We start from the raw sequence: 12,056 nt of genomic DNA, 5'->3' as shown, positions 1-12,056 counted from the left end.
AGCATAATTTTACAATGTGCTATTCTAAATACTTTCATTTAAACAAGATCATTATGAAGATGTTTTGCATACAGAAATATATTTTGAATACTTTTTTTAAAAGATCACAAAGTATATGGTCTCTGTACGTGTTCAATTATTTTAATGCTTTCACTATAACAGGAATTCTTAAAGAGGATATGTATTTGCATAATGCTGATAATCCTTTCTCATTTCTGTTTGTGCTTTGGCTGTTGTTACAACCACTGAAAGTAGTAATTACATGAGTGTAGTATCCATGATTATCTTTAGATATATGTGCATTTTCTTTAATTAAACTATAAACTCTAAATGAAAAATAAAAAAGAAGTCACCTCTTGTCTCTTTGTACAATATTAAAATTTTTTTCTTGTATCCAGAGTTTCCCAAATGCCTGTTGCAAAATTTTACTTAGGGAGTAGAAAGTGGAGAATCAATATGGTAAAAAAAAAAAACTGTGTTACAGGGAAGGAGACACAGGGTAAGCATTTTCCTTATCTTCTCTCCTGTATCTACGTGCTGCAAAGCATAAATGATAGCAGTCACATGAACTACTTTTCAAGAACGTAGAATATTGTGATGGAAAAAAAAAACCACTTTGAAACATCGAATAATATAAAAGCCAGAACTACTACAACTGTTTTTTACATCCAAAGAAGGTAAACTATTTTTAGATATAAAATTCCTTCTAACAGTGGTCCTGATCATTTAACCAATATTTTGATAAAAGAAGGGAAAAATGGACATTCAGTCCAAAGATGGGCATGTATTCCCATGCCCAGTCAGGCAAAACTTGTGGATGTTCTTTAAAATAACAATTCATTCAACAAATAATTTTTAAATGGCTACTGAATACCTGGAAAGGTTCTAGACACAGGGCTATACTAATAAACAAGAAGGAACTAATTGACAAGAATGTGCTCACTGACAATGAAACATCTCCTCATGGAGCTTGAGTTCTATTTGAAAAGACAGAGAACAAACAAATATTATTGCACAGAGTGTTAGTTATGTGTGAATTAAAAGACTGGTCAGTACTTGAAGGAGAAGGAGTGACAACAAATCTCACTTCCAGTTCTATTTACCTGAACAGATTAATTCTATTTTGTTTCAATGCAACAGTAGTCCTACGGTTAACAAGATGCACCACACAAAGCAAACAACTTATAAAATGCATTTTTTCCTTACATTGCAAATCAATTTTAAGTGGATCTACAAATATACAATAAATAATATAAATTAGGGATCGTTTGTTTCTAAGGTAATAAGTAGATTTGTTAATTTCACATAAATAATTTCAGAAGGAGAGCAAATGTAAAAATGTGTTTTAGACAGTGGAGATGCCATTTTATTGTAAGACTATTTATACTCAAAGGTCAAAGTAATGAGCTTTCTATGTCAATGATCGTCCTTCTCTATTTCACCCAATTCCAGACAAACCCAAGTCTTCCAAGTCTCTTCATATATCTGATCCAATAAAATCTATAATGAGTTCAGTTAGCATACACACACACACACACACACACACACCACACACACGCACAAGCACACACACACACACGACTGCATTGAAATACTTGCTCTAGGGAAGGAACATAGTGTATATGCAACTTGTGTACTTTCTAAGTATGGGAAGACTAATCCTTTAACAACTGCATTTACTTTCTTTCACTTCTATCGTTGCTATCTACTCCTCAGAAATCTACTTAAACAACCAATAAATATATATGATGTTGTTATGAGAGTTTTGGAAATAATTCCTAAAAATTTGCATGGCTGCCTCTTTATATTTGGCAGCTTCTATCACCCATGGGAACAACCCCTACAGAATGATCAGAATATAAAGCATGTGAGCCCTGGGTTTCTCAGGCACTGGAAGGACCTGTCAGAATCCTCTCAGGTGGGTCAAAATGGCCGGGCTTTATACCTCATCTCCATTCATGTTTGCATGTCCAGTGCTCCAGGATGACCTAACATTGAGTCAGACAATGGTTACAGCTGAGGCAAACTTTGAAGGAGCTGAGAGCTGAAGGCTGCTTTGTAATATCGCTCCTAGCAGCCAAGGGGGAAAGAAATCTTTTCTTGAAGAGCGATCTGCGTCCATAGCAAAATGTTTTTTTCTTAGCTCTTGTAAAATCGAAATTGTTTGCTTTTGAATTTTTTTAAATGATTCCTTTAAGATTCTTAATACCAAGATATCACAAGGTCAAGGAATTTTATAAAGAAGTATTTCTATTTATGTAATTTCCTAAATTTATCTATACATAAATCAGCACTAAAACATGCCTTTGATACTAACAACTTGATTGGTTTGTGAACCACATCTGTCATGCAAATACATATGGCTGTTTTTAGATAAATTCTAAAGGTATTACCAAATCATTTAATTTTATTGTGTATCTCAATATTCTGGTTGATGTATAAGTTTAAATAGAACAAACTATTTGACATTGAAATGTTCTTTATCAAAGGAGAAGGAATACAATTTTAAAGCCACAACGAGTGACACATAGTTCTGAATGATTTATTGGCTGTCTGCCATTCTGAAATGGCTGCCAGTCAATGTTACATGTGACATCTTTCAGATAGTGTGAACTCTTTTATGCAAGTACCTTTCACTATAAAATTACAGCTGAAGATCATGAAGAGAAAACTGTGGTGTTTATCTTAATGGGCTGAAAGACCTATTTCAACAGTTACAATAATTCAGAAAAATAGTCTGAAGTCTAGTATTTCAATAATGTTATTTTCATAGATTTTAATCTCTAAAGACAATGCTTCAGTTTTGTAGAAAATGACTTTTCTAATCATCCTGGATTTCAACATTCTTTCCATTACTTAATATTTAAATCACTGGCAGAACTTGGCATGAGGACTAGAGAGCTGTCACCAAGCAGCCAGTCATTTTTCTTGGCTTCCCATATGCCATGCCCAGCAATAGAGCATTTCTTAGGGGCTGAGGAATAGCAGCAGTGCTAAACACAGAGATGACATTAACAGGAATGAGAGGGTCCAAGCTGTTTTCCTAGACTAATTCTCATTCAGCCTGAATCAAAGCATTTTCCTATCATTATTATAGATATTTCGCTTGTGGTATTACCTATCTTTTGGCAATGTTGATTTTTTTGTGATTATCCAAATAAGTAATGTTAATGGAAAAAATCAGATATTAGGGGAAAAAAACCTCTAGAAATAATTGTTAACCCAAGACAATAACAATTCAATTAATTTATATGATACCTTAGGGATTGTATCAATTATTTTTTAAATGAAATTCTAAAAATTCAACACCTGTGTTTTCTCCTATGATTACATATTCAACTAGGGCACAATTGTAAATGGTTGTATTTGGTTGAATTTTTAGATTGTTTATAAGTTTTACTCTTGCAGACAATAATAATGGAGTTTCTTTGAAAATAAATTTAGTTGTTCTATAACCAAGGCATAAATATTCAATTCAATAAAATTAGCAAAAATATTAAATGAAAAGTATATTATATATAAAATGCATAAATAAAATAAAATATCCTGCACTGATCATTTTATGTCTATGGTTACCCTATTGATTCTGTGCACATTTGCATATGGGTATATATGCAATTTCATAAAATGAAGTATTCATAGTGTACATAAATTTAGTAATTATTTTACCCCTTAAAAGTATACGCAATGAGTGTCACTTATATATAAATTCTGTTAACGTGGAAGAAGAATGTTAGTCAAAAAAACTACGAATTTAACAATTTTCTGGTTAATTCAAAGGGCTTTCCAAAAATGTCTTTTAAAATTCAATTTCATATATTTTCTCATAGCAGAATATGAGAATGAATCTTTTTTGCTGCAAATTGGCTAGCAATAAATTTTTATTTTTATTATTTTAATTCTGTGAATTTCGGGAATGGAGTCTCATTCAGTATAAATATTATAATACTAATGAGATTGACTCCCTCCTTCTTATTAACAGTGTGCATTTTTACCCTCAGTGATTCAGTGCATGGTGTAGTGCTATAATTAAAAACGAACTTTTTTTTTTAATTTTATTTTATTGTTACTATATTTCAAGTTTTAGGGTACATGTGCACAATGTGCAGGTTAGTTACATATGTATACATGTGCCATGCTGGTGTGCTGCACCCATTAACTCGTCATTTAGCATTAGATATATCTCTTAATGCTATCCCTCCCCCCTCCCCCCACCCCACAATAGTCCCCAGCGTGTGGTGTTCCCCTTCCTGTGTCCATGTGTTCTCATTGTTCAATTCCCACCTATGAGTGAGAACATGCGGTCTTAGGTTTTTTGTCCTTGTGATAGTTTACTGAGAATGATGATTTCCAATTTCATCCATGTCCCTACAAAGGACATGAACTCATCATTTTTTATGGCTGCATAGTATTCCATGGTGTATATGTGCCACATTTTCTTAATCCAGTCTATCATTATTGGACATTTGGGTTGGTTCCAAGTCTTTGCTATTGTGAATAGTGCTGCAATAAACATACGTGTGCATGTGTCTTTATAGCAGCATGATTTATAGTCCTTTGCGTATATACCCAGTAATGGGATGGCTGGGTCAAATGGTATTTCTAGTTCTAGATCCCTGAGGAATCGCCACACTGACTTCCACAATGGTCGAACTAATTTACATTCCCACCAACAGTGTAAAAGTGTTCCTATTTCTCCACATCCTCTCCAGCACCTGTTGTTTCCTGACTTTTTAATGATTGCCATTCTAACTGGTGTGAGATGGTATCTCATTGTGGTTTTGATTTGTCCTCTCTCACCACTCCTATTCAACATAGTGTTGGAAGTTCTGGCCAGGGCAATTAGGCAGGAGAAGGAAATAAAGGGTATTCAATTAGGAAAAGAGGAAGTCAAATTGTCCCTCTTTGCAGACGACATGATTGTATATCTAGAAAACCCCATTGTCTCAGCCCAAAATCTCCTTAAGCTGATAAGCAACTTCAGCAAAGTCTCAGGATACAAAATCAATGTACAAAAATCACAAGCATTCTTATACACCAGCAACAGACAAACAGAGAGCCAAATCATGAGTGAACTCCCATTCACAATTGCTTCAAAGAGAATAAAATACCTAGGAATCCAACTTACAAGGGATGTGAAGGACCTCTTCAAGGAGAACTACAAACCACTGCTCAAGGAAATAAAAGAGGATACAAACAAATGGAAGAACATTCCATGCTCATGGGTAGGAAGAATCAATATCGTGAAAATGGCCATACTGCCCAAATATCAAATGACTTTTATTATTTTCAGAATGTAGTCAAAATCAACATAACGTTACATTAACACTTGGTTTACTGTATTATAATGCTAGCTTTGTGTCATATCTATCTAGAGAGTACACTGAATAGCTTAAACCAAGTAGAAGGTGATTTCTTGCTTACATATCAGTTTACCATAAGTAATTTTGGCTAAAGACACATCTTTCCTGCAAAAAATAATTCAAGTTAATGAAGGATCTACTATTACCAAATTGTATCTTCCCAGATTACTTTGTATATATCACCATTCCAGAAGACAAAAGACTACTCATGAAATACAATTTGCACACTTCTTTATATATGAAAAATTCACTTCTCTTCACTCTGTAAACAACTTAAAGTTTTGCCCAGTTACTGCCTACAACTTAGAGTTCAGGATGTTTCATGACGTGCAGATCTCTCCCTTAAGCCACTATATGACTTAACGAGGACTAGTGTCCTATAAAGTCAAAAGACAAATTATCTGTAAAATCTAAGTTACCATGGTGAAGCTCCTATCAGAAGACAAAGAAGTCTGCAGAGCACTGACAAAAATATTTCTGAGCAGTACAAATATTTATTTGATGAAACCATAAACATGTCCTGTGGAAATAACTTTAAGGTCCATTGTCCCTGTGGCTCATAGATTTACTTTCTGAGGTAATTTACATTTTCTCTTATTCTCCATGCCTCCATCTTAAATTAGAACAATGAGTGTTTTCTCAGCATGACTAATCAATTGCACTGATTAGTGCAATTTGGGATGCTTGAGGATATTTTAAGCCTTAATTTTTTTTCTCACAATAGGCTTATTATACCTTTGCCAAGTAGTTATGTGGAAACCATTTATTTATTTATTGGATCTAGTTTATAACCAAACATACAGTTCTTTCCTAGGTATAATTCTAAAGTCTGCCTCATTTCCTTGTTTTCTCTCCTCCCCAACACACATATGCTTCTCTGACTGTAAAGATGACCACTTTAAGGTCATTTGAAATCACAGACTTGAAAGAGAAAACAACTTCCCTGATTAGTTCTTTGCTTCAGGGCTGGGTTCCTTGTTTTTTATGAACACAGTAGGATTTAATTTCTGAGCAGCTTTTTCAACCTAATCAGAAAAACCTGAGCTTGTCTGTCACTGTATAATTCCACCATTACTAGACTTTTTGTTTACAAGTGGTTTCCAACAAGGAATAATTCTGTTTCCATAGAACACTTGTCAGTGTCTGGAGACATTTTGAATTATAATGATTAGGTGGTGATGCTACTGGTATGTGGTGATATAGCCTAGAGATACTATTAATATCCTACAATGCAAAGAATAACCTCCCACAGAATGCAGGAATATCAGGCATAAAATGTCAATAATGCTAAGGTTTAGCAACTCAACTCTATCCACTTTCTTTCCACTCTAAAGACAGGATATTTCTTTTTTTTTTTTTTTTTTTTTTTTTTTTTTTGCCTGTGTTTATCTATTTCTTGGATTATGGAACAGAACAAACATGAACACATTACCTTTTGCCTTTCCTCATTTCCCACACTCTTTCCTAGAGGTAATATTAAGCTTCCAATTAATTTTAGATGGTAGTTTCAATAATTTTTTTTCACTGGGTATTACAAGTCTTCATTTCAACCCTCTGAGTTTGGTTTACTTGTCCATTTAATACTAATTTAGTGGATATGTTTTAGGTTCTGTTATAGCAGACCCAACTCAAGCTGGTGATTTCTATATTACTTGGAATAGTGCTAGTTGCTTTGACAACTACACTCAACAACATATAATATCTTAAACAGAACAGAAGTTTCATTCATATAAACTGTTTTTTTAAGATAGGAAAAGCATTGCTCCTTTATGTCCGCATTCAAGAACATAGGCTACTAAGGTATTTAATCCGCAGTATGTTGCTTCCAAGACTACTGTAGAATTGGCCATTCCAGTCAAGCATACTGAAAAACGTATACAGAAGAGTGCATGTTGGGATTTTGGAGACTAAATTGGATATAAAATATGTTATTTCTACTAATTTTCCACTATTTTGACTTTAATCCCATGCCCTAATATAAAGTATATAAGAATGAGAAATATAGTTTATGTATCTATCAAAATAGAACATAAATGTTTGTGAACATTTGAATCTGTCAGCTTCTCTTGCTCACGTGCCTGTAGTGCCTGTACTCGGGATGCTGAGGCAGGAGAATCGCTTGAACCCAGGAGGTGGAGGTTGCAGTGAGCTGAGGTCACATCACTGCACTCCAGCCTGGGCAACAGAGCGAGACTCCATCTCAAAAAAAAAAGAAGAAGAAAAAGAAGTGACTCAACTGATTGATGTGTAAAACCTCATTGTAAAATAATGTTCTATAAATGAGACATTAATACAGTTAAATTTTTGGATTAAAAAAGTCTGCCACTTTGTGAATATGTTTTATTTAGGCTTGATTTAGTTAATTTTCTTTTTTCTTTTTCCTTTTTTTTTTTTTTTTTTTTTGAGGAGTTTCACTGTTGCTGCCCAGGCTGTAGTGCAGTGGTGGGATCTCGGTTCACTGCATCCTCCACCCCGCCAGGTTCAAGTGATTCTCCTGCCTTAGCCTCCTGAGTAGCTGGGATTACAGGCACCCACCACCATACCCAGCCAATTTTTTGTGTTTTTAGTACACATGGGGTTTCACCATGTTGGCCAGGATGGTCTCGAACTTCAGACCTCAGGTGATCCGCCCACCTTCGCCTCCCAAAGTGCTGGGATTACAGGCATGAGCCACCGCACCCAGTCAGTTAATTTTTCTATTAACTAAGACCTAATTAAGATTGAGGCAGAAGAAATGGGTCCTTGGGATTTGAAAATTAGTATTCAATTTGGAAGTTTAATTTGCAACATAGATTGTTTGTTATTAAATTACTAGATATAGTATCACAAAGGCGGAAAGAAAGGTTGCTTAGTTAAAGATCTAAGTTACTAGTCATGGTGTCAGATATAGAGAATGATTGAAGGTTATTAGAGTCACACACCAGATGAGTAAATTGTTGTTTTCAAGGAAGAGGTTACATAAAGGTAAGCGGAGTAATATTTTAGCATTTTTGTTAATTAAAAATCTGTAAAGTTATTTCCATTTCAAGGAAATTACTCTCAGTAATTTTACGGGTAAAATGACAAATTCCAAGTTTAATTTTCACATGTAACACCCTCCTTGAGCACTTATTTTTATAAAGCTATTAGTCTATTTTGGTCTCAATTTACCTTTCTTTAAAGAGATTTTAAAATTTTCTGAAAGAAGTTGAGATCTGGAAGTGTAGCTGTTCTATTTTTCAATTTTTAATTACATATTTAATTATCCTTTAATTACTTAAGGTTATTCTCAAAAGTGAAGAGATAGCTGGGATCACACTGCATAAGATTTTACTCCTGAATGTAATATTCAAAAATGTTACAAAGTCTATCAAAGAGGTTTTCATTCTGGGACAATAGATGGTCAATTTGACATGGTCAGGAAGCACCACCCCCACTGAGAGATACCAAATTATGGAGTAAACCACCGTAATTTAGGCAGATCTTGAGAGAGAAAATGCTGAGTGGATGGAGAGGCAGCAATGAAGCTGAGTTGAAGAGGGAGGAAGCCTGTGCAGGGAACCCAAACACTACAGCTAGTTCCCCAGAATGGCTCCTAGGAAAGGGCCTCTGCCTGAGAGAGACCTGTGGCCTAGAACACCTAACACAAGAAACACAGTGATTGCAGGAGACTCCCCCAGGGCCCAGGAGCAGATCTGGTGATGGAGGCATCTCTCCCACCCCCACTATAGAGCACACCTGCAAACAAAAGGAAGTATAAAACAGCCATGCCACTGGGTATTAGGCTAGCCACTGGCCATCACTCTTAAGCACCATGCATTGGATCACATCCCAAACTACAACATCAAAATTTATCCTGCTACATATACACCTGTGAAACCAAACACAAGAATTACTCATACATAAAAATCCTGGACAGAGAAAGCCCTGACCCTTTGAAAGCATCCAGAAACAAAACCAATTGCCTATACTCAACATACACTACAGTTAAAGGAACACTAACCCTGCCAGAAGAGAAAAAATCAGTGCAAGAACTCTGGCAATTCAAAAAGCTAGAGTGTCCTCTTACCTCAAAATTAGCCCACTAGCTACCAAGCAATGGTTCTTAATCAGTCTAAAATAATTGCAACAGACATAGAATACAGAACCTCGATGGCAGGGAAGCTCATGAACATTAAGGAGAAAGCTGAAACCCAATCCAAGTAATCCAGTAAAGCAATCTAAGTAAGTGCTGAAAGATGAAATTGCCATTTTAAAAAACAGCCACACTGAATTTCTAGAGCACAAAAAATTCAGTATAAGAATTTTATAATACAATAAGAAATATTAACAGAAGGTAGGCCAAGCTAAGGAAAGAATCTCAGAGCTCAAAGACTGGTTCGTTGAATCAACTGAGTCAAAAGAAAATTTTAAAAAAGAATTAAAAAAAGAAAATGAACCAAAGCTTTAAGAAATATGGAATTATATAAAGAGACCAAATCTACGACTCATTGTCATTCCTAGAAGAGAAAGAAAGAGAAAAGGCAACTTGGAAAATAGATTTGAGAATAGAGTCTATGAAAATTTTCCTAACCTCGCTAGAGAGAGTGACATGTAAATCCAAAAAATACAGCAAACCCAGCTAGGTACTATAAAAGGTGACTATCCCTAAGGCACATAGTCATCATATTCACCAAAGTAAATACAAAAGAAAAAAAAATCTTAAAGGCAGCTAGAGAGAAAGGTCATGTTTTCATAAAGCAAGAACTCCACTAGGCTAGTAGTAAGTATCTCAGCAAAAACCTTACAAGCCAGAAGAGATTAAGGGCCTATGTCCAACATCATTAATGAAAATAAATTCCAGGCAATAATTTTATATTTCACTAAACTAAACTTCCTAAGTGAAGAAGAAACAAATTTCTTCTCAGATAAGCAAATACTGAGGGAATCAATTTCAACTTGACCAGCCTTATGAAAGGTCCTTAAGGGAGTGCTATACATTGAGTAAAAAGAATGACACCTGCTACCACAAAAACCCACTTAAGTACATAGCTCACAGGCACTATAAAGTATCTACACAATCAAGTCTACCTAAAAACCAGCTACAAACGTGATGATAGGATCAAAATCTCATGTATCAACATTAACCATAAATGTAAATAGGCTAAACACCCCACTTAAATGACATACAATGGCAAACTGGATAAAAATGCAAGGCTCACCATCTGTAGTCTTCAAGAGACTCATCTCATATGTAATGACAGCCACTGGCCCAAAATAAGGGGATGGAGAAAATCTGCCATGCAAATGATAACAAAAAAGCAGGAGTAACTATTCTTATATCAGATAAAACAGACTTTAATCAAAATTAAAAAGAACAATTGAAGAATGAAGAGCATTACGTCATGAGAAAGTATATGATCAAACAAGAATACTTAAGTACCCTAAATATAAATGCACCCAACATGGAGCACCCAGATGCATAAAACAAGTTCTTTTTGGACTACAAAAAGACAGACGACCACCCAATAACTGTAGGAGACTTCAACACCCCCGCTGGCAGCACTGGATCATCAAAGCAGATAACTAAGAAAGAAACTGTGTACTTAAACTTCACACTTGACCATTTGGACCCAATAAGACATCTACAGAACACTCCACTCAATAACCACAGAATATACATTCTTCTCATCTGCACAGGGAACATATTCTAACATTGACCACATGCTTGGTCATAAAGCAAGTCTGGATAAATTTTAAAAAATGAAATCATATCAAGCACACTCTTAGATCTCAATGTAATCAAAATATAAATAAATATCAACATCTCTCAACACTACACAAATAGATGAAAATTAAACAACTTTCTCCTGAATAACTTCTGTGTGAAAATCAAAATTAAGGGAGAAATTTTAAGCAAGTGAAATTAATGAAAATGGGAACACAAATTACCAAAATCTCTGGGATGCAGCTAAATCAGTGTTAAGAGGAACGTTTAAATGCCTTTATCATAAAGTTAGAAATATTTCAAATTAACAATCTAACACTACACCTAAAGGAACTAGGGAAAAAAAAAAAGAACAACCCTACATCAACGCTAGGAATGAAAAGAAACAACTAAAATAGAGAAGATCTGAATGAAATTGAGATGCAAAAATCCATACAAAAGATTAATGAAACCAAGAGTTGATTTAAAAAAAAGAGATTGATAGACCTTTAGCTAGATAAACAAAGAAAAAAAAGAGAAGATCTAAATATATAAATCAGAATGATAAAAACGACATTAAAAATGGTCCCACAGACATACAAAATAATCCTCAGAGAATACTAGGAATAACGCTAGACACAAAAATTAGAAAATCTAGAGGAAATGGATAAATTTCTGAAAACAGGCAATCTTCCAAGATTGAATCAGGAAGATACTGAAATACTGAAGAGACCAATATGAAGCTCTGAAATTGAATAAGTAATAAAAAATCTACCAAGCCAAAAAGCCCTGGACTATATGGATTCACAGCAAAATTCTACCGGAAGTATAAAGAAGAACTAGTACAATTCTACTGAAACTATTCCAGAAAAGTTGAAGAGAACGTACTCCTTCCTAACTCATGCTGTGAAGCCAGAATCAGCTTAATACCAAAACCTGGCAGAGACGAAAAAAAAAAGAACATTCAGGTGACCACTGTTGACGAACATAGACTCAAAAATTCTCAACAAAGTACTAGCAAACTGAAT

Source organism: Pan paniscus, chromosome 4, assembly GCF_029289425.2.
Source record: "Pan paniscus chromosome 4, NHGRI_mPanPan1-v2.0_pri, whole genome shotgun sequence".
Classification (NCBI taxonomy): domain Eukaryota; kingdom Metazoa; phylum Chordata; class Mammalia; order Primates; family Hominidae; genus Pan; species Pan paniscus.
The sequence above is the reverse complement of the archived record's forward strand: the minus strand, read 5'-3'. Positions refer to the sequence as shown.